Raw genomic sequence first — 21,754 nt, 5'->3', positions numbered from 1 at the left:
TAATTAATATAAATAAGAGGAAAATATAATAAGCACTCTATGAACAAAGATAAAGGATAATATTTTTACAAAGGTAAGTACGGTAAGTATTTTTTAAATATTAAAGTCCACATAACTTTAGTCTGAAACCAAGATGGGCTCATGTTTAATTTATGGCAAACGTTAGAGTTGGTCCTTGTGATCCTACCAATATGTATCTTTTTGAAAACGTGGTAGGATATGACCAAGCTATGATCGATTTTCATTTAACTTAAATGTCTATTAAATGTGCCCCTAAGAGTATGCAATGTAAAATGCATAAAGCTCAACATGGAACATCGTTTTTTCGCCATAACTCAGCAAAAAACTCAAGGCTATGGCAAGGACATAGCTTTTCGTAATCAGTATCACCAGTACTATCGATTGGCATTCAACGATTTCAAGGATATTACAAAACAATTAAGCTGACATTTTTGCAAGGGGTTGGCATAGAAAAATGGCCAAAATTTGTGATAATCCACTGTATCTCTGTCATTTGAAGGACGATCGTGATGTCCTTTGGCACAAGGATTGCTTTTGTAAAAACAATCTAATTGGTATGCTTCAAAGGACGAAAATCCTTACAGGATCTGAGATAAAGTGACTTTTGTGTATACAAAAAATTGCGTATATCTTCGTCATATCCTGTCTGATCCTGTCAGGTCCTGTGTCAAACGAAAGATCTTAGTTGCACCTATCAGTCTGCCAAAGGACATTCAAATCGTCCTTGTGGTTCTCAAGATATTCTGAAATTTGGAAGTTTTACCGTTTCCTCTTGCGCCGCGTGTTGCGTGTTGGATTCTTAGATGACCTCATATTTTTATTATGCCAATCGATAAAGTTGAACCCTGCGATCCTAGCAATATAAGTCCCTTGAAAATATGTCAAGATTTGGCCGTGATATTGCTAGTTTTCGAAAACGGATCTTTGGCGCACCCTTAAAGTATGGTACAAAAATGTTTTTTTTAGGCGGGAATTTCAAAATGAAAAATACCGAATTTTAATTCTTTGCCATTTTTCTGTCAAATCGTAAAGGATCTTATCAGAATTATCGGTTTGCATTTATGCTCTTATAAAAACATATTGATCCAAGACAAGCAGTAGTCATAAAGATTAAATCATCACAAACTGTCTAGTAGCGCCATCTATGGTTCGTTGGCGCAATGAGTATTTAAATTAGTGCTGCCTGAAAGTATGCTACAAAAAATGTTATTTGCTGCGCATTGCTTGTTTTATGGTAAATTCGAAAACTATCCTTATTCAGTTATATCCTTACACATTTCAACAGGACATGTTGCATTCGAATCGTTGCAACGAAATTTATCGATTAACATCGAAAAAACATGGTGAAAACATAAGAATCCAAAATTTGAAATTTTTTGCACTCCGGACTAAGAAAAACATGCAAAAATCATGAATTGCAGGATAACTAAAGAACCACAAAAACGATTTGAATGTCGTTTGGCACGATGACAGCTCTTTCAAAATGAGTTCGTTTGACACAGGTCCTGCAAGGATCAGACAGGTTATGACCGAGATATACGCAATTTTCTGCATACAAAAAAGTCCTTCTGTCTCGAATCCTGTAAGGATTTTCGTCCTTTAAAAATGCCAATCAATTTGTATTTATTGGAGTTATATTTGTGCCAAAGGACAACCTGATCGTCCTTTAAATGGCCGAGATACAACGGAACTTTGAAAATTTTACATATTTTTGTCATTTTTTTATACTTTCCCTTGAAAAATTTTTCGGTGTAATTTTTGGAAGGATATTAAAAATCCTTGAATGCAAATCGATAGTACTAGTTAATCTGGCTACGAAAAGGTATGTCCTGTCGAGATTCTTAAGGATTTGCCAGAGAAATGGCAAAATAAATATTTTCAAATTTAAACTTTGAGGGTGATATGAAAGATCCTTTTTCGAAAATAAGCTATATCTCGGATATTTCCTGTTGGATTTTAAAAGGTCATATAGAGCTAGGATCGCAAGAACCTTTTCTGTCGATCGGCAAATAGATAGTACTAGTAATTGTGATATGTCCTTGTCAGATCCTTAAAGATTTTGTCAAGATAAGCCTATGAAATCATAATTTTCTTTTTTCGAAAATAAGCTATATCTAGGCTACATATGAAAATAAAAATAATGATTATATAGTTAGAGCAAACATTTTTCAATAAAATTGCTTTAATTCTTGAAGGCACATTTTTAGGTCAGATCGTGATTTAAATTATACAAAGGTCCATAATGGACGAACCTTAAATTAAATTTAATAAACTGCACAGAGGTATCCATCCGATCTGCTTTTCCCGATCGCGATGTAGTTGGGTAAGCAAGTGCAACCGCAATTGGGTGACGCTTTCTAACATTACGTTACACAATTTGCATTGCCGCATTGGCATATCTCTTTGACTGCAAAATAATGCAACATGTTTATTATTTGTAAGGTAAATACTCAAGGCGTATAAATACTTACAAGTTGCGCCACTCGTAAAGTTCTTTGCAATTCGCCAGTAAGGCCAAAAAGTTACGCATATTGTCGATTTCGAGTTCGTAATAGCAATGTTTAGGCAATATGGATCGCTTGCCAAACGGTTCGGCGGCAGGTTCCCAAACATAATCAGAATTTGACAGGTTACGTTCAATAAAACTCCGATCTTTGTTCAGAAGCCTACAAAATAAAGAAATTAAGAAGAATCGGAACAATTGACAGTTATTTATAAAGACCGTGTAAGCAAAGATTGCAGTTGATTAAAAATAGAAGCACGACGCTCATCGCTAGCGGTGGCCAGTTGATTAGGGTCGCTGTGGTAGAACATAAGGTCGATATTGTAACGCATTTCATTGATCTAAAATATAAGTTTCAAAATTTTAAAATAAAATCAATTCTATTGCAAAATAATACTTACAATATGAATATCGTCCTCAAGAACTGCGACATCCAAATTAACGACCATGTCGTGCTCTGCAAAATGAGATTGCATAGTTTTTGGATTAAAGCCAAGTCCAGCTAAAATAGACACATATTTTGTTCGCTCCTTGTTGCATTTGATTTGCATGGAGGGACAAAAGAGCATAGTCATCAATGCAGTAAAGCCGTGAATATTTGGCATAAGAGTAGTGCCTCGAGCAGTCAACTTATCACCATCGGTTTCACTGACAGACGCTGCCACCACCATTTGATTATAGCGATCTTGTGGGTCGGAATCTAGAAGAACACCATTAACTGATTCTCGCTCAATAACCACAGTCTTAAATAGGCCGACGCGTAGCATTGAACACATAGATGTTTCAAGTGGACTGAATGGCCCTCTAAGCATTATAGTTTGATTGCATTTATCCAGAGGCGGTGGCTTCAAGTTTTGGTCAGTTGGGTTCTGAGCCGAACGTAAATAATCCTCGTTGATGTGATGTTTTTCCGTATGGCTTACATGGCACGCTTGCTTCCTTATGCGAAAGTCATGATCCTTACGCGACATATAATCTTCATCTGCTCGACGAGCCAATTGTCGTTCCACAAGTTTGTCATTGAGTAGTCCATCACGCATATGCAGTAATACAGCAGCGACGTTGTTGACCAATGAGTATATCTCCAATTCAATAGTTCCGCACTTTGATACTGTAGTCAACATTTCGACTGCCTCATTATCCCAACGGTTATAGTTGCTAACCAATGACGATGGCTGTATCAAAGCCAGCCGGCATTCGAGCATACGCGGTGGCAGTTGATCTAATTTATATTTCAGCTCATATGGCATCATTCGCAGCTGATCTATAGCCAATAATGCTGTATTACCATAATCAATGAAGCGCACACTAAACTTTGGATTCCCATTTGCTTGAGTTTCGACCCTGATGACAGTTGCGCGCTGAAAGTGTTGCTTATGCATTGCCAGAAGCTCCAGGCCCGTTGTAATAATGCTTGGATTCTTCACATGACAGCTAAGGTGCTGTGGTGAATTAATTAGTTCAGTCATGCTGTCGATGCGATCCAACAGTTCATTTGGTTGAAAGTAAAACTTGCTACAATTTACAATCTACAAAAACAAAAATGATTCGTATTTATTAGTTAAAAACTGTGTCGTTCATTTATATATCGGGATTTTGCACTTACATGCGATATTTTGCCTGCCACAATCTTGTCAAAGACAGATGGTAGAGGAAGTAGCTCAACATTCCATTTCTTGCATGGTAGCACCCAGATGCTGTCACTGACAACTCCAATCCCGTGTTGTTCAACATACTTCAGAGCACTGGTTTTTCTGAAAAAAAGCATACAAAATTTAATGAATAAAGAATCGAAACCTTAGAAATATAGCTAACATTTTCATGAAAATGGACATTCCATTTAGAAAATATATCAAATAAAGCGAATTGTACTGTTATCTTACTCTATAACGTGAAGAGCGCGATATGCATTATTTAGACGCATTTTAACAGCCTTGTAAACCTCGATTGCGACGCGTCCCGGCACATGAATGGGATCCATGTTATTATATTCATCGTCATCCTCTTTGAATGTTACAAATAGCTTTTCAGAACCATGTGAAAATGTAACGTCCATTTTCTTGGCCGGAATATTTGCCTCTAAAAATAATTCCTTAATCCGTCGAGTATATAATTCACCCATATACCTTGGTGTAAATTTAGTAAAGTAGACAGTGCGACAAGGATCGTTGCCATTAATAGCTCGGTATCTATTGTCCTCGTAGTCATCGTTTGCTTTAGCGGTGCACTCGAAATAATTGGGATAAAATGCGCCGGCAATGATTACTTTCAAAACTATGGATTTTTGACAATCATTCCAAGACTTGCAAGCATTAGATGACATGTTTTGTAGATACATAGAAGTACAGCGTTGCTGCAGGTCTTGTACCAACAAATGCATCTCTCGAAGAGAACTCAAACAAACACAAAACCGCTGAGCCCATTGGTGTTCCGAATCCTTTTGCTTTCTGTCCTGACATATGTTCAGATACATCTAAAAAGATTTCAAAATTCATCAATTTTACAGTCAAATACTTTGCGAGTATATTAGGAGACTTTACTAACTTTGTACATGCGATATACAGCAATCATGTCCGACCCAGAACCATCGGAGAAAGCGTAGCGCTTCCAAAAAGCTTCATTTTGCCCTCGTCTTTCAGTGAGAAACAATCCACGAACGGACATTCCAGCAGCTATGGCACAAATTCAGACAAGACCTTCTGTCTCAAATCTTCAATAAAATGTCGTGACCTTTCGTGACTTACCCATGATAATAGCCTCGTCGAGGCAATTAAATACGTAACCAAGTATAATAAGGCGGCTCAAATGCACGTCTAGTGGGAGACGTGTCATAATACGACCCCAATGGGTGATATCGCCGTCGAGATCCTCGTAAACTCCATCAACCGTAGTAAAAAGGGCTCCAACCTCCTTCAGCAAGAGGACCGTGTTGTGTATGTTGAGTAGATTTGGTGGAGACATCGCTAGGGACAGAATTTCAGTTGGACTACCCATGTCAAGTTCCTTGGATTTTAGTATCGACTTCTCAAGTGGCGATCGAAGCATCTCGGGACTCCAAACTCTTTCATTTCATTTACATAAAAGTCCTTTGTGACCATACGATAAACGCCACCACTTCGTAGACGTCCAACACGTCCAGCTCGTTGACGACAATTCACTTTGGAGGCCCACTCCAAGCGAAGGCTTCTAAAATTCGTTGCAGAATTGGTATGTAGCACTTTGGTTAGGCAAAAGTCAATGACATAGGATACATCTGGAACGGTTATAGTGCTCTCCAAAATATTTGTAGTCAGTATCACCTTGCGATGGCCTACGGGAGGTGATTGAAAGGCTTCTTCTTGAGACTCAAGCGACAAGAACGAATGGCATCGCACAATTGTAATTTCAACACTAGGACTGTGAATGTGAAATTAATCAGTTACCGGATAATAAAATACTAAAGTTAATTTGTTTACTTTTCTCCCATTTTTTGTCTAATATGCTCGGCCATAGTATCAATCTCATGGATGCCTGGCAGAAAAATGAGCACTGCTCCTGTGCGCTTCGACTCCTCATAGGTTTGTCGGGATGTCCCAACCGCCTTGCGTTCCATGTTGTCAATCGCCAAAAGTATTTCAATGGCATCGCCATAGCGATCTGGTGATATACCTGGTTCCCGCTGTTGGGGCTTATCCTCAAAATGTGTAATATTCTTTAACTCATCTCTATAGAATACACCTAGCGGATATTTGCCGCGGTGACTAGCAGTAATCACGGGTGGTATCCATGAAGTGCTAGCAAAATACTTGCAGAACTCATTAGCATCAATAGTGGCAGACATCAGGATGACTTTGACATGACGTGTATTCAGTGCCAGCAGTCGGCGTACAACAATCAACAAAAAAGTCCATGTCCTCATCCCGCTCATGTACCTCATCCAAGATAATGTGAGTGTAGTGTGTGAATGTCTTTTGATTAATGAGATTATTCAACAATACACCTGTGGTACAATACAATAAGCGAATGTCCTCCATATTGGCGGGACGGTGTAGGCCAACTTGATATCCACACACAGTTCCTGGTTCCCATTGCCGTTCCTGGCAAACACGATTGGCAATCGATATGGCAGCGATACGTCGTGGCTGTGTTACAACAATGCTACAGAATTCGCGCCTCTTGAAAGCTTCATCCAATATGTACTGCGGCACCTGTTGGAAAAAAAAAACAAATGAAACTCCCGACACTTATTATCATGAAATTAATGTCAGCTGTTGCAACGTCTTGGACGGACTGACGATACCAATGACAAGTTGAAGCCGTTCTCGTCATGCTGTAAAGAAATACAATCAAAACACATGTAGTCCGCGCAGACCAACCACATCGAGGTGATGGAGATAACATTGGCGGTGTTGCATGTTGCAGAAGATAGTTGCCTGCTGATGGCGAGCTAATGGTGAAGGAAGCTCAACGAATTGCAAGCATATAGTATAATTTATGCCATTCATCTGAAACTTGGGACCCGCTTGTCTGTTTTGTTAAAAAAACTATATCACGCACCCTTTGAGCAGCACAACTCCCAGAGGAGCTTTAACTTTTGAATTGCCAAAAGTTAAAGCTCCTTTGGAAGAGAGTGCATTTCTTGGTGCTTGTGAAGTTTTGGCAAACCCTAAAGACAGCAAAAGCAGTGGACCCCAATTACGATTTATAAGCAACTCTGCCGACTTGAGGAATCTTACGAAACACGGATGAGATGATACGGCACAAAAATCTTTACTGAAATTCAGAATATTTTCGTTAAAATCAGAGGTCTGTTGACAATATTTAATCAATAAGATGTAAATTAAAAAGCATACCTGTGTAGTTTTACCACAGCCCGTCTCTCCTTTTAATATAACCACCGGATTATCATTAATGGCGGCCATAATTTCTCCATAATGTGCATAGATGGACAAATTCTTGTCCCGATTTAAATCGAAGTGATATTTCTCATAGTAGGCTTCATCAGAGCGCACGCGCGGCTGCTCTTCCATTTCGCCGCCATCGTCGTTACTATCCAAATCATTAAGTGTTTTATTGCGCATTGAGAAGTTGTTCTTGTCACCATCCAACTGTAAAGTCAGCATACATATATATACATGTACATATATTCTTGAAAAATGTCTCAAATTCCCATTAATTTACTTCGCCGTACCCACACTCATTCAATTTTAACATGTGTTACAATTACGGACACATTGTGTATAACCTATTTTTCTTACTTTCATCATGAGTTCTTTTTCTTTCTCGACAATTCCATTCACATCATCCGTGCCAACCATTTCGCGTTTGATCGCATTGGAGTCTTTAGACTCCACGGCTAGAATTTTCGGATCGCCAGTTATACATCCTTGTGAAGCGGTTCCTCGCTTGAATTCCTTCGAAAAATCGAAATCTGAGTCCATGATGAAAATAAGTTGCAGCTTTCACTTCAAATAATTTGACATTAATCACTTCAACTGGAAACTAGTATGAAACAGAGCGGGTAAACGGTAAATGAAAAAAAGCACCTCTACATATCGACATATTCATTAGTTTGACTGCGTTTTCCAACACAGAATATTTATTTTATCGATATTTACTTGTATCGAATAACTTCCCTCATAAGTTTTAATATTTGATTTCTTCCGCAATGAACTGCAAATAAGAGCTATTTGTGAAACAATAGACTATTTTTTTTTTAAGTTTATTGGAAAAACAACAAATATTTTTATACCCACTCTCAAATAACTCTTATTTACGTTCTTTGAAATACAAAATAACAAAATTATTAAGGACATGGTATAGAGTATATACAGTCCATTGTATTCAATTTTATGTAATATAATATAATTAATTCGTGGAATACGTACTTTATGCTGTTAATTATTAATTAGATAACAAATCAATAATTTAATTTGTTTTCTGATTAATAATTAGAAGCATTAAGTACGAATTCCATGAATTAATTATTATTAATATCACGATGATATGTGCGTCATGATAGTTCCGCAACTTTAGCGTCACATATCGATAAAAAAATATCGGCTAAAAAAATTTTTTATTTTCGTTTTTTTACGTAATATTTAAGTTTAAATACAAATCAATTGAATTTGGCATGGCAACGCTTAACATCTGCGAAGCTAGTACAGAGTTAGCATCGAGTTTTTGTTTTGCAGATTATTCAACATTTTGACCATGTACATAATTGCTCAATACTTTAAAAAATACATAATTTACATAGGTATCATTTCCCAAAAATACTACATAGCAAATTATCATAGTTTCCGAGGAAATTAATTTTTCGATTATACGCTCTCCTAGACTTTGTCAGAGAAGGCGAATTGCTATAATATAAACATAAAAAAATTCGAATGCTTTGCAATTTGTTTTATTTAAATCGTCTAAGCCGTTTTCGATAAAATTAAATTGTAGTGATTATTGCCAAACTATTATTACCATGGTGGCAGCACGTGTAACGGACGAAAGTTGGGTCACGCTTTATGAACTTGGTGGCAACTCCGAACAGCTTACTTAAACAGCTGATTTCTCAAAAGTGGCGCCATCTATGCAAATTTTTGGTATGCAACATTGATGGTCAGTCTGTTTCTTGTAGAATGCGATCAAAACTTTGATGATATATTAACTTTAAAAAAATGTATTAATGCCAAGAAAAGTGGTCGGCTGGACTACGGTTGCCATACCAAAAAAATGTTTGGTACCAAAATTTTTAAAAAATGTACCAGTTTTAGCAAAAATGTACCACAAATTTTTTCACGAAAGATTTTTTGTATTTCACCAATTTTGATTCACAATATATAACTGTTTACGTAGGATAGTCCTTAGATTGGCGCATACATATTTTCTCCATTGACACAATACGTCGCAAATCGACTGTTTGTGATATTTTCTAGTGTTAGTCATGGTTCAATTTCTAACTGAACCATTTGTTAAAATAATATGTGTGAACATAAAATTTTATGAAAATTTTAAATTCTAGACCAGACATATTGAAAATGTACCAAAATGAAAAAAGTGATCCAATGCACCAACGCATAAAAAATGTACTAGTTTTGTTACATTTGTTACAAAAATTGCAACCGTGATTGTATGGTTAGTGGTGCAAAGCTTTTTTATTTTTTTTTTATTTTAATAATAACGAAATGGTAACAAAGATAGGTGCACTGTTACCTAACTGGGCAACTTAAACAAATCAGAAATAATAACCAGAAAATAAATTATGTCAGCAGCACATAATAAATATAAAGTAAATAAAGATTGTATAAATTGAACCTAAGGATATACGAGAAATGTATGTATAGTATCGCTGTTAATTATTAGGTGAGGACCCGAGCCAGCAGGTCTTGAGGACGATATCGTTTTAGTCTTCTCCTGACTGTAGTGCGATGACTTGGCGTTAGGCGCTTAGCCAGGCTGTTAGGGTGACCTCCAAGCCTCTCTGTATATTTTTGTGCAATTGCCTGTATTTTATCGCCAATTTTGGTACTTTGAGGTCGCACTCGATGTCCGCCGTTTTCATGTACCATGGAGCTCCTGAGATCCGCCTCAGCGTCTTGGTTTGAAGTACTCGTATTTTGTTGAGGTGCATTTTAGCTGTGATACCATACACCTGTATTGCATAGAACAGGCTCGGAGCTAAAATGCACTTGAAAATTCGAACTTTGTTGTCCAGTGGAAGCTTTTTTTTTAGCGGAGAGTAGCCAGGACATACGATTTAGTTTGGTTTTATAAGAGTGCAGCAGCGACTTGACATGGCTCTCGAAATTGAGCCTTCTGTCTAGAATAACTCCTAGGTATGGTGCAAAGCTTTGCAAAGGCTACTGCAAAATCATTAAATTTTTGTAGCATACTTTTAGGAGCGCAAGTTGCCGCCATCAATTAAGCAAGTGACTTTCTGTATTTCTGCCTTCTGTTCACTTCTGTTCGCTCGGTATTTCACAAGCTGCATTGAGACTTTTCGGGCATTCGTCTGCCATTCATCGGGAAGTGTTCTCGATACATTTTTCTCACTCACGGCCTTATGCTGTAATTGTAATAATGGCAATAATAAAAGAAGATAGCAATTTTTTAAATTTTAGATTTATTAATTTTTCATTTCATTTGTTTCACGTATTGGTTTTTTCTTTGTTTTTTATTTTTATCTTTTATATCTGCATATATACTCTTCTCATATCTGTGGTATGCCAATTACTTGGTTTACAATATGCCTTAAGGATTTATGTATCTCTGCGAACTACGAGTAGTTACCATATTTGTCAGCGTTTCTTCGCTTCATTTCTTGCTTGAAATTTTACTTTTCATTACGTTACTTTTTGTGTTTAGTGCTTCTCTCCTCGCTCGTCTATCTTTTCTAGAGTTTTTGCATCATGAGTTACTTTTGTATTCAGTTTTCGGTTTTTTGTTTTTTGTTTTTATGGATTTTACGAGTTCATTTCATTAATGTTAATGCTAATTTCACACACACATATGTATATATATATATATATGGGTATTTTTCAATGGAGTGGGGGTTTTTGAGGAGGGGGGAAAGGGGAACTTTCAAGAGACAGAGACCGACAAAAAAACCTATAAATTTCTAGAATGCAATTGGGTATTACATTTATTTATAAATATATTTTGTTCATCTTATGAGTACGCCCTAATACGCCTGATCAAATTCAGTGGTAAGTTTTTCTGTTTAATCTCATTTATGGTTTCATTTTCTTTTTAATTTTTTTGGTTTTAGTTTTTACACTTAAACTCTTTTCGCTATTCGCTTTTTTTTTGCTTTAGTTTTTGGTTTTTTACTTGGCATTATAACGGCTCAATTCGTTTAACTCATTTTCATCTTCGGTTGCCACACAGATCAATTGCATCATAGATTTTCTATTCTCATTCGTTTTGTCATCTCGTGTTTCGTGTATTGTGTGGGATCTCTAGATTTTCAAGTCTCTATGTATTGTGTGTCTCTGTGTGTGTGTGTGTCACTGTCTGTGTGTGTGTGTGTGTGTGTGTGTGTTCGTGTAAGCGTCTGTCTGTCTGCTGTTTGTTTTTGTATATAATTGTATAAATTTCCAAAAAAAAATGTCTAACTGCATCCATGTAACGCCAGCGTTACAAATTTTTTTCTTTAAATATATATATTATATAATATACATATCTCATATCTCTGCTCGTTTTTTGTAGCTCAAACTGTCTCTGAACTATTTTCCACGTAATTATTTTTTTTTGTTCAAGCGTTATTTTCCTTAACAACCGTCGCCTGCGCACATTTGTGTTTTTATTTTGTTTTCTTCTCATTTTTTTTTGGTATTTAATAATCTTTTTCTTGAGTTTTGTTTTCAATTTTTGGTGTTTTACATTTCATTTAAGTACAAAACTTGCCTTGTGACCTTTACCTTTAGCTTTAGCTTAAGCTTTACCTTTAGTTTTCATTTTACCATCTTGTCAGTTATGCCTTCTTTCTGTGTGTCTGTGTGTGTGTGTGTCTTTCGCATTATAATCGCGTACATCTATTCGCATTTTGCATTTTGCATTTATCTAGCTTTGTATATGTATGTATATGTTAAGTTATGTATGTATTTACCATTTACAACTACCAGCACAACAATGAAACTGAATCTCTATAACACTGCCTGTCGAGTCTGATAATTTCTCCGACTCGCGTAATACTCTCAAAAATTTGGCCAACCAATGTTGCCCTATATAATATATATATATGTATATATATATCATTTTGAATGGGACGTAGTTTACTAGCAAAAAAAAAAAAAATGTAGTTTTCTTTTTGTATATAATTCTATGCATATGTATGTATATGTAAGACCTCATATATATATATATAGATATATACACTGATATATATACTGCCCGTCCGATGTTTAGGGGAAATTGGCTAATACCTTAACTAAGTTTTACTTTTTGTTTTTGTTTTTGTTTACAGTATGAGAACTACAAAACGATGCTGCAATCTCAGTCAAAACTGGGCAATTACTGGGACACAGCCATCGAAATTGAGATAGATTGATGAACAGAGCGAGATGGACTAAGTGTTCCGAGTGTGTGTGAGTGGGAGTGGGACAGAGTGAGAGTGTGAGAGAAAGGTATAGAACGATTGAAATGCGGTAGTTCAAACATTTTCACAAAGAGTTGCTCTTTGGTTATTTCGTTATATATAGTATATATATATATATATATATAGTTTTCATTTTCTTTTTTTATGTTTTGTAATTGATATATTTAATTTAAAATTTATATATGTAAATTGCTTCTGGTTTACCAATGCGAGAATTGATTTTGTTTCTTTTGTTTTTAGTTTTTTGTTTCTTGATTTTCTTGGTTTGGTTTTTCGAGGGTTTAAGTACTCATATTTAAATTCATCAATTACAGTGAGACACACACAATACACGTACAACATATGGTTAGATACATACATATAAGTAAGTAACTGTAACACATACATAGTTTTATTTATAAATAGTAATATTATATATCTTTCTTTCTTCGCTTCGCTTCTCTTCTCTTTTCTTTTCTTTACTTTTCTTGTTAATAATACATTATGTAAATGTCTTATTACTGTCGTATTTGTTCATCATATGTTGAGAATAGTTAGCTCCCTGTCTATCTGTCTGTCTGTGTAACTGTGTGTCTGATTTTATGAAATGCTCTTCTTTAGTTGTTGTTGTTGTTGTTGTTGTACAAAATAAGCTTAGTGCTTTGACGCAGAGTGTTAGTAATCAATTACAATACATTACTTAAGCTTACATTGTGTATGTAGACATACATCATATTTGGGGTTTGTTGTTTTGCTTTCATTTTTGTTTTTGTTTTTGTCATGTTTGTTTGTTTTTATTGTATACATGTATAACTAGGCTGCATTTTTATTTCGAGAATTCGTAGAGAAAAAAGTCATTTGGTTTTTTGGTTTTTTGTTTTTTTTTTGTTTCATTTATTTGTAATTTCATTTCACTCAATTGTTAAAGTAGCTTTCAGTTTTGCCATGGACTGCGCCCAGCTTTCAACTATTGTATGTACTCGCATACATAATATATAGACATATATATATCTAAATATACATACATATACATGTACATGCATACATATATATCTAAATATACCTATACATATATACGCATATATACATATAAATATATATATATATTAATTTATTTTTAGATATTTCCTTATCGTGTTTTTTTTTTGTTTTTTTGTTTGCTTTCTTTTTGCTTTCCATTCAATGCATTAATTTCAAAAGTAAATCTGAAGCGCACATTTACAATGCTGCTTAAATTGCTATAATTTATCATTTATCATTTTCATTATTTCCATTTGATTCATTTTTATTATTTCCTTCTTTCAGTTACAACAACTTGCTCAACTCGCTTTTGTTTTTTTGTTTGTTTTGTTTTTCTCATATACAATATATAAGGAATTTTTGTTTTTTTGTATATCATCATTTGTTTTAAGTGCATAATAATTTTATTTTAATGATATTTTTAGACCATCAAGGTTCATTTTCATTTGCATTTCAATTTTATATATATATATATATATATATATAATATGCAAAAATCATGAATTGCAGGATAACTAAAGAACCACAAAAACGATTTGAATGTCGTTTGGCACGATGACAGCTCTTTCAAAATGAGTTCGTTTGACACAGGTCCTGCAAGGATCAGACAGGTTATGACCGAGATATACGCAATTTTCTGCATACAAAAAAGTCCTTCTGACTCGAATCCTGTAAGGATTTTCGTCCTTTAAAAAAATGCCAATCAATTTGTATTTATTGGAGTTATATTTGTGCCAAAGGACAACCTGATCGTCCTTTAAATGGCCGAGATACAGCGGAACTTTGAAAATTTTACATATTTTTGTAATTTTTTATACCCTTTCCCTTGAAAAATTTTTCGGTGTAATTTTTGGAAGGATATTAAAAATCCTTGAATGCAAGTCGATAGTACTAGTTAATCTGGCTACGAAAAGGTATGTCCTGTCGAGATTCTTAAGGATTTGCCAGAGAAATGGCAAAATAAATATTTTCAAATTTAAACTTTGAGGGTGATATGAAAGATCCTTTTTCGAAAATAAGCTATATCTCGGATATTTCCTGTTGGATTTTAAAAGGTCATATAGAGCTAGGATCGCAAGAACCTTTTCTGTCGATCGGCAAATAGATAGTACTAGTAATTGTGATATGTCCTTGTCAGATCCTTAAAGATTTTGTCAAGATAAGCCTATGAAATCATAATTTTCTTTTTTCGAAAATAAGCTATATCTAGGCTACATATGAAAATAAAAATAATGATTATATAGTTAGAGCAAACATTTTTCAATGAAACTGCTTTAATTCTTGAAGGCACATTTTTAGGACAGATCGTGATTTAAATTATACAAAGGTCCATAATGGACGAACCTTAAATTAAATTTAATAAACTGCACAGAGGTATCCATCCGATCTGCTTTTCCCGATCGCGATGGAGTTGGGTAAGCAAGTGCAAGCGCAATTGGGTGACGCTTTCTAACATTACGTTACACAATTTGCATTGCACTATTGGCATATCTCTTCGACTGCAAAATAATTGAACATGTTTATTATTTGTAAGGTAAATACTCAAGGCGTATAAATACTTACAAGTTGCGCCACTCGTAAAGTTCTTTGCAATTCGCCAGTAAGGCCAAAAAGTTACGCATATTGTCGATTTCGAGTTCGTAATAGCAATGTTTAGGCAATATGGATCGCTTGCCAAACGGTTCGGCGGCAGGTTCCCAAACATAATCAGAATTTGACAGGTTACGTTCAATAAAACTCCGATCTTTGTTCAGAAGCCTACAAAATAAAGAAATTAAGAAGAATCGGAACAATTGACAGTTATTTATAAAGACCGTGTAAGCAAAGATTGCAGTTGATTAAAAATAGAAGCACGACGCTCATCGCTAGCGGTGGCCAGTTGATTAGGGTCGCTGTGGTAGAACATAAGGTCGATATTGTAACGCATTTCATTGATCTAAAATATAAGTTTCAAAATTTTAAAATAAAATCAATTCTATTGCAAAATAATACTTACAATATGAATATCGTCCTCAAGAACTGCGACATCCAAATTAACGACCATGTCGTGCTCTGCAAAATGAGATTGCATAGTTTTTGGATTAAAGCCAAGTCCAGCTAAAATAGACACATATTTTGTTCGCTCCTTGTTGCATTTGATTTGCATGGAGGGACAAAAGAGCATAGTCATCAATGCAGTAAAGCCGTGAATATTTGGCATAAGAGTAGTGCCTCGAGCAGTCAACTTATCACCATCGGTTTCACTGACAGACGCTGCCACCACCATTTGATTATAGCGATCTTGTGGGTCGGAATCTAGAAGAACACCATTAACTGATTCTCGCTCAATAACCACAGTCTTAAATAGGCCGACGCGTAGCATTGAACACATAGATGTTTCAAGTGGACTGAATGGCCCTCTAAGCATTATAGTTTGATTGCATTTATCCAGAGGCGGTGGCTTCAAGTTTTGGTCAGTTGGGTTCTGAGCCGAACGTAAATAATCCTCGTTGATGTGATGTTTTTCCGTATGGCTTACATGGCACGCTTGCTTGCTTATGCGAAAGTCATGATCCTTACGCGACATATAATCTTCATCTGCTCGACGAGCCAATTGTCGTTCCACAAGTTTGTCATTGAGTAGTCCATCACGCATATGCAGTAATACAGCAGCGACGTTGTTGACCAATGAGTATATCTCCAATTCAATAGTTCCGCACTTTGATACTGTAGTCAACATTTCGACTGCCTCATTATCCCAACGGTTATAGTTGCTAACCAATGACGATGGCTGTATCAAAGCCAGCCGGCATTCGAGCATACGCGGTGGCAGTTGATCTAATTTATATTTCAGCTCATATGGCATCATTCGCAGCTGATCTATAGCCAATAATGCTGTATTACCATAATCAATGAAGCGCACACTAAACTTTGGATTCCCATTTGCTTGAGTTTCGACCCTGATGACAGTTGCGCGCTGAAAGTGTTGCTTATGCATTGCCAGAAGCTCCAGGCCCGTTGTAATAATGCTTGGATTCTTCACATGACAGCTAAGGTGCTGTGGTGAATTAATTAGTTCAGTCATGCTGTCGATGCGATCCAACAGTTCATTTGGTTGAAAGTAAAACTTGCTACAATTTACAATCTACAAAAACAAAAATGATTCGTATTTATTAGTTAAAAACTGTGTCGTTCATTTATATATCGGGATTTTGCACTTACATGCGATATTTTGCCTGCCACAATCTTGTCAAAGACAGATGGTAGAGGAAGTAGCTCAACATTCCATTTCTTGCATGGTAGCACCCAGATGCTGTCACTGACAACTCAATCCCGTGTTGTTCAACATACTTCAGAGCACTGGTTTTCTGAAAAAAAGCATACAAAATTTAATGAATAAAGAATCGAAACCTTAGAAATATAGCTAACATTTTCATGAAAAATGGACATTCCATTTAGAAAATATATCAAATAAAGCGAATTGTACTGTTATCTTACTCTATAACGTGAAGAGCGCGATATGCATTATTTAGACGCATTTTAACAGCCTTGTAAACCTCGATTGCGACGCGTCCCGGCACATGAATGGGATCCATGTTATTATATTCATCGTCATCCTCTTTGAATGTTACAAATAGCTTTTCAGAACCATGTGAAAATGTAACGTCCATTTTCTTGGCCGGAATATTTGCCTCTAAAAATAATTCCTTAATCCGTCGAGTATATAATTCACCCATATACCTTGGTGTAAATTTAGTAAAGTAGACAGTGCGACAAGGATCGTTGCCATTAATAGCTCGGTATCTATTGTCCTCGTAGTCATCGTTTGCTTTAGCGGTGCACTCGAAATAATTGGGATAAAATGCGCCGGCAATGATTACTTTCAAAACTATGGATTTTTGACAATCATTCCAAGACTTGCAAGCATTAGATGACATGTTTTGTAGATACATAGAAGTACAGCGTTGCTGCAGGTCTTGTACCAACAAATGCATCTCTCGAAGAGAACTCAAACAAACACAAAACCGCTGAGCCCATTGGTGTTCCGAATCCTTTTGCTTTCTGTCCTGACATATGTTCAGATACATCTAAAAAGATTTCAAAATTCATCAATTTTACAGTCAAATACTTTGCGAGTATATTAGGAGACTTTACTAACTTTGTACATGCGATATACAGCAATCATGTCCGACCCAGAACCATCGGAGAAAGCGTAGCGCTTCCAAAAAGCTTCATTTTGCCCTCGTCTTTCAGTGAGAAACAATCCACGAACGGACATTCCAGCAGCTATGGCACAAATTCAGACAAGACCTTCTGTCTCAAATCTTCAATAAAATGTCGTGACCTTTCGTGACTTACCCATGATAATAGCCTCGTCGAGGCAATTAAATACGTAACCAAGTATAATAAGGCGGCTCAAATGCACGTCTAGTGGGAGACGTGTCATAATACGACCCCAATGGGTGATATCGCCGTCGAGATCCTCGTAAACTCCATCAACCGTAGTAAAAAGGGCTCCAACCTCCTTCAGCAAGAGGACCGTGTTGTGTATGTTGAGTAGATTTGGTGGAGACATCGCTAGGGACAGAATTTCAGTTGGACTACCCATGTCAAGTTCCTTGGATTTTAGTATCGACTTCTCAAGTGGCGATCGAAGCATCTCGGGGACTCCAAACTCTTTCATTTCATTTACATAAAAGTCCTTTGTGACCATACGATAAACGCCACCACTTCGTAGACGTCCAACACGTCCAGCTCGTTGACGACAATTCACTTTGGAGGCCCACTCCAAGCGAAGGCTTCTAAAATTCGTTGCAGAATTGGTATGTAGCACTTTGGTTAGGCAAAAGTCAATGACATAGGATACATCTGGAACGGTTATAGTGCTCTCCAAAATATTTGTAGTCAGTATCACCTTGCGATGGCCTACGGGAGGTGATTGAAAGGCTTCTTCTTGAGACTCAAGCGACAAGAACGAATGGCATCGCACAATTGTAATTTCAACACTAGGACTGTGAATGTGAAATTAATCAGTTACCGGATAATAAAATACTAAAGTTAATTTGTTTACTTTTCTCCCATTTTTTGTCTAATATGCTCGGCCATAGTATCAATCTCATGGATGCCTGGCAGAAAAATGAGCACTGCTCCTGTGCGCTTCGACTCCTCATAGGTTTGTCGGGATGTCCCAACCGCCTTGCGTTCCATGTTGTCAATCGCCAAAAGTATTTCAATGGCATCGCCATAGCGATCTGGTGATATACCTGGTTCCCGCTGTTGGGGCTTATCCTCAAAATGTGTAATATTCTTTAACTCATCTCTATAGAATACACCTAGCGGATATTTGCCGCGGTGACTAGCAGTAATCACGGGTGGTATCCATGAAGTGCTAGCAAAATACTTGCAGAACTCATTAGCATCAATAGTGGCAGACATCAGGATTACTTTGACATGACGTGTATTCAGTGCCAGCAGTCGGCGTACAACAATCAACAAAAAGTCCATGTCCTCATCCCGCTCATGTACCTCATCCAAGATAATGTGAGTGTAGTGTGTGAATGTCTTTTGATTAATGAGATTATTCAACAATACACCTGTGGTACAATACAATAAGCGAATGTCCTCCATATTGGCGGGACGGTGTAGGCCAACTTGATATCCACACACAGTTCCTGGTTCCCATTGCCGTTCCTGGCAAACACGATTGGCAATCGATATGGCAGCGATACGTCGTGGCTGTGTTACAACAATGCTACAGAATTCGCGCCTCTTGAAAGCTTCATCCAATATGTACTGCGGCACCTGTTGGAAAAAACAAATGAAACTCCCGACACTTATTATCATGAAATTAATGTCAGCTGTTGCAACGTCTTGGACGGACTGACGATACCAATGACAAGTTGAAGCCGTTCTCGTCATGCTGTAAAGAAATACAATCAAAACACATGTAGTCCGCGCAGACCAACCACATCGAGGTGATGGAGATAACATTGGCGGTGTTGCATGTTGCAGAAGATAGTTGCCTGCTGATGGCGAGCTAATGGTGAAGGAAGCTCAACGAATTGCAAGCATATAGTATAATTTATGCCATTCATCTGAAACTTGGGACCCGCTTGTCTGTTTTGTTAAGAAACTATATCACGCACCCTTTGAGCAGCACAACTCCCAGAGGAGCTTTAACTTTTGAATTGCCAAAAGTTAAAGCTCCTTTGGAAGAGAGTGCATTTCTTGGTGCTTGTGAAGTTTTGGCAAACCCTAAAGACAGCAAAAGCAGTGGACCCCAATTACGATTTATAAGCAACTCTGCCGACTTGAGGAATCTTACGAAACACAGATGAGATGATACGGCACAAAAATCTTTACTGAAATTCAGAATATATTCGTTAAAATCAGAGGTCTGTTGACAATATTTAATCAATAAGATGTAAATTAAAAAGCATACCTGTGTAGTTTTACCACAGCCCGTCTCTCCTTTTAATATAACCACCGGATTATCATTAATGGCGGCCATAATTTCTCCATAATGTGCATAGATGGACAAATTCTTGTCCCGATTTAAATCGAAGTGATATTTCTCATAGTAGGCTTCATCAGAGCGCACGCGCGGCTGCTCTTCCATTTCGCCGCCATCGTCGTTACTATCCAAATCATTAAGTGTTTTATTGCGCATTGAGAAGTTGTTCTTGTCACCATCCAACTGTAAAGTCAGCATACATATATATACATGTACATATATTCTTGAAAAATGTCTCAAATTCCCATTAATTTACTTCGCCGTACCCACACTCATTCAATTTGAACATGTGTTACAATTACGGACACATTGTGTATAACCTATTTTTCTTACTTTCATCATGAGTTCTTTTCTTTCTCGACAATTCCATTCACATCATCCGTGCCAACCATTTCGCGTTTGATCGCATTGGAGTCTTTAGACTCCACGGCTAGAATTTTCGGATCGCCAGTTATACATCCTTGTGAAGCGGTTCCTCGCTTGAATTCCTTCGAAAAATCGAAATCTGAGTCCATGATGAAAATAAGTTGCAGCTTTCACTTCAAATAATTTGACATTAATCACTTCAACTGGAAACTAGTATGAAACAGAGCGGGTAAACGGTAAATGAAAAAAGCACCTCTACATATCGACATATTCATTAGTTTGACTGCGTTTTCCAACACAGAATATTTATTTTAACGATATTTACTTGTATCGAATAACTTCCCTCATAAGTTTTAATATTTGATTTCTTCCGCAATGAACTGCAAATAAGAGCTATTTGTGAAACAATAGACTATTTTTTTTTTAAGTTTATTGGAAAAACAACAAATATTTTTATACCCACTCTCAAATAACTCTTATTTACGTTCTTTGAAATACAAAATAACAAAATTATTAAGGACATGGTATAGAGTATATACAGTCCATTGTATTCAATTTTATGTAATATAATATAATTAATTCGTGGAATACGTACTTTATGCTGTTAATTATTAATTAGATAACAAATCAATAATTTAATTTGTTTTCTGATTAATAATTAGAAGCATTAAGTACGAATTCCATAATTAGTATTATTAATATCACGATGATATGTGCGTCATGATAGTTCCGCAACTTTAGCGTCACATATCGATAAAAAAATATCGGCTAAAAAAACTTTTTATTTTCGTTTTTTTACGTAATATTTAAGTTTAAATACAAATCAATTGAATTTGGCATGGCAACGCTTAACATCTGCGAAGCTAGTACAGAGTTAGCATCGAGTTTTTGTTTTGCAGATTATTCAACATTTTGACCATGTACATAATTGCTCAATACTTTAAAAAATACATAATTTACATAGGTATCATTTCCCAAAAATACTACATAGCAAATTATCATAGTTTCCGAGGAAATTAATTTTTCGATTATACGCTCTCCTAGACTTTGTCAGAGAAGGCGAATTGCTATAATATAAACATAAAAAATTCGAATGCTTTGCAATTTGTTTTATTTAAATCGTCTAAGCCGTTTTCGATAAAATTAAATTGTAGTGATTATTGCCAAACTATTATTACCATGGTGGCAGCACGTGTAACGGACGAAAGTTGGGTCACGCTTTATGAACTTGGTGGCAACTCCGAACAGCTTACTTAAACAGCTGATTTCTCAAAAGTGGCGCCATCTATGCAAATTTTTGGTA

The 21,754-nt window shown here is 36.3% G+C and overlaps 2 pseudogenes; both read right to left on the bottom strand.

Moving 5' to 3' along the window:
* Positions 1–34: 34 nt before the first annotated feature.
* Positions 35–8,339, bottom strand: LOC132796091 (probable ATP-dependent RNA helicase spindle-E; annotated as a pseudogene).
* Positions 8,340–14,911: 6,572 nt separating this feature from the next.
* LOC132796218 (probable ATP-dependent RNA helicase spindle-E) lies at positions 14,912–20,994 on the bottom strand (annotated as a pseudogene).
* Positions 20,995–21,754: the final 760 nt, after the last annotated feature.

The sequence above is a fragment of the Drosophila nasuta genome, chromosome X (assembly GCF_023558535.2).
Source record: "Drosophila nasuta strain 15112-1781.00 chromosome X, ASM2355853v1, whole genome shotgun sequence".
Classification (NCBI taxonomy): Eukaryota; Metazoa; Arthropoda; class Insecta; order Diptera; family Drosophilidae; genus Drosophila; species Drosophila nasuta.
This window is presented reverse-complemented; position numbering and strand designations above follow the sequence as displayed.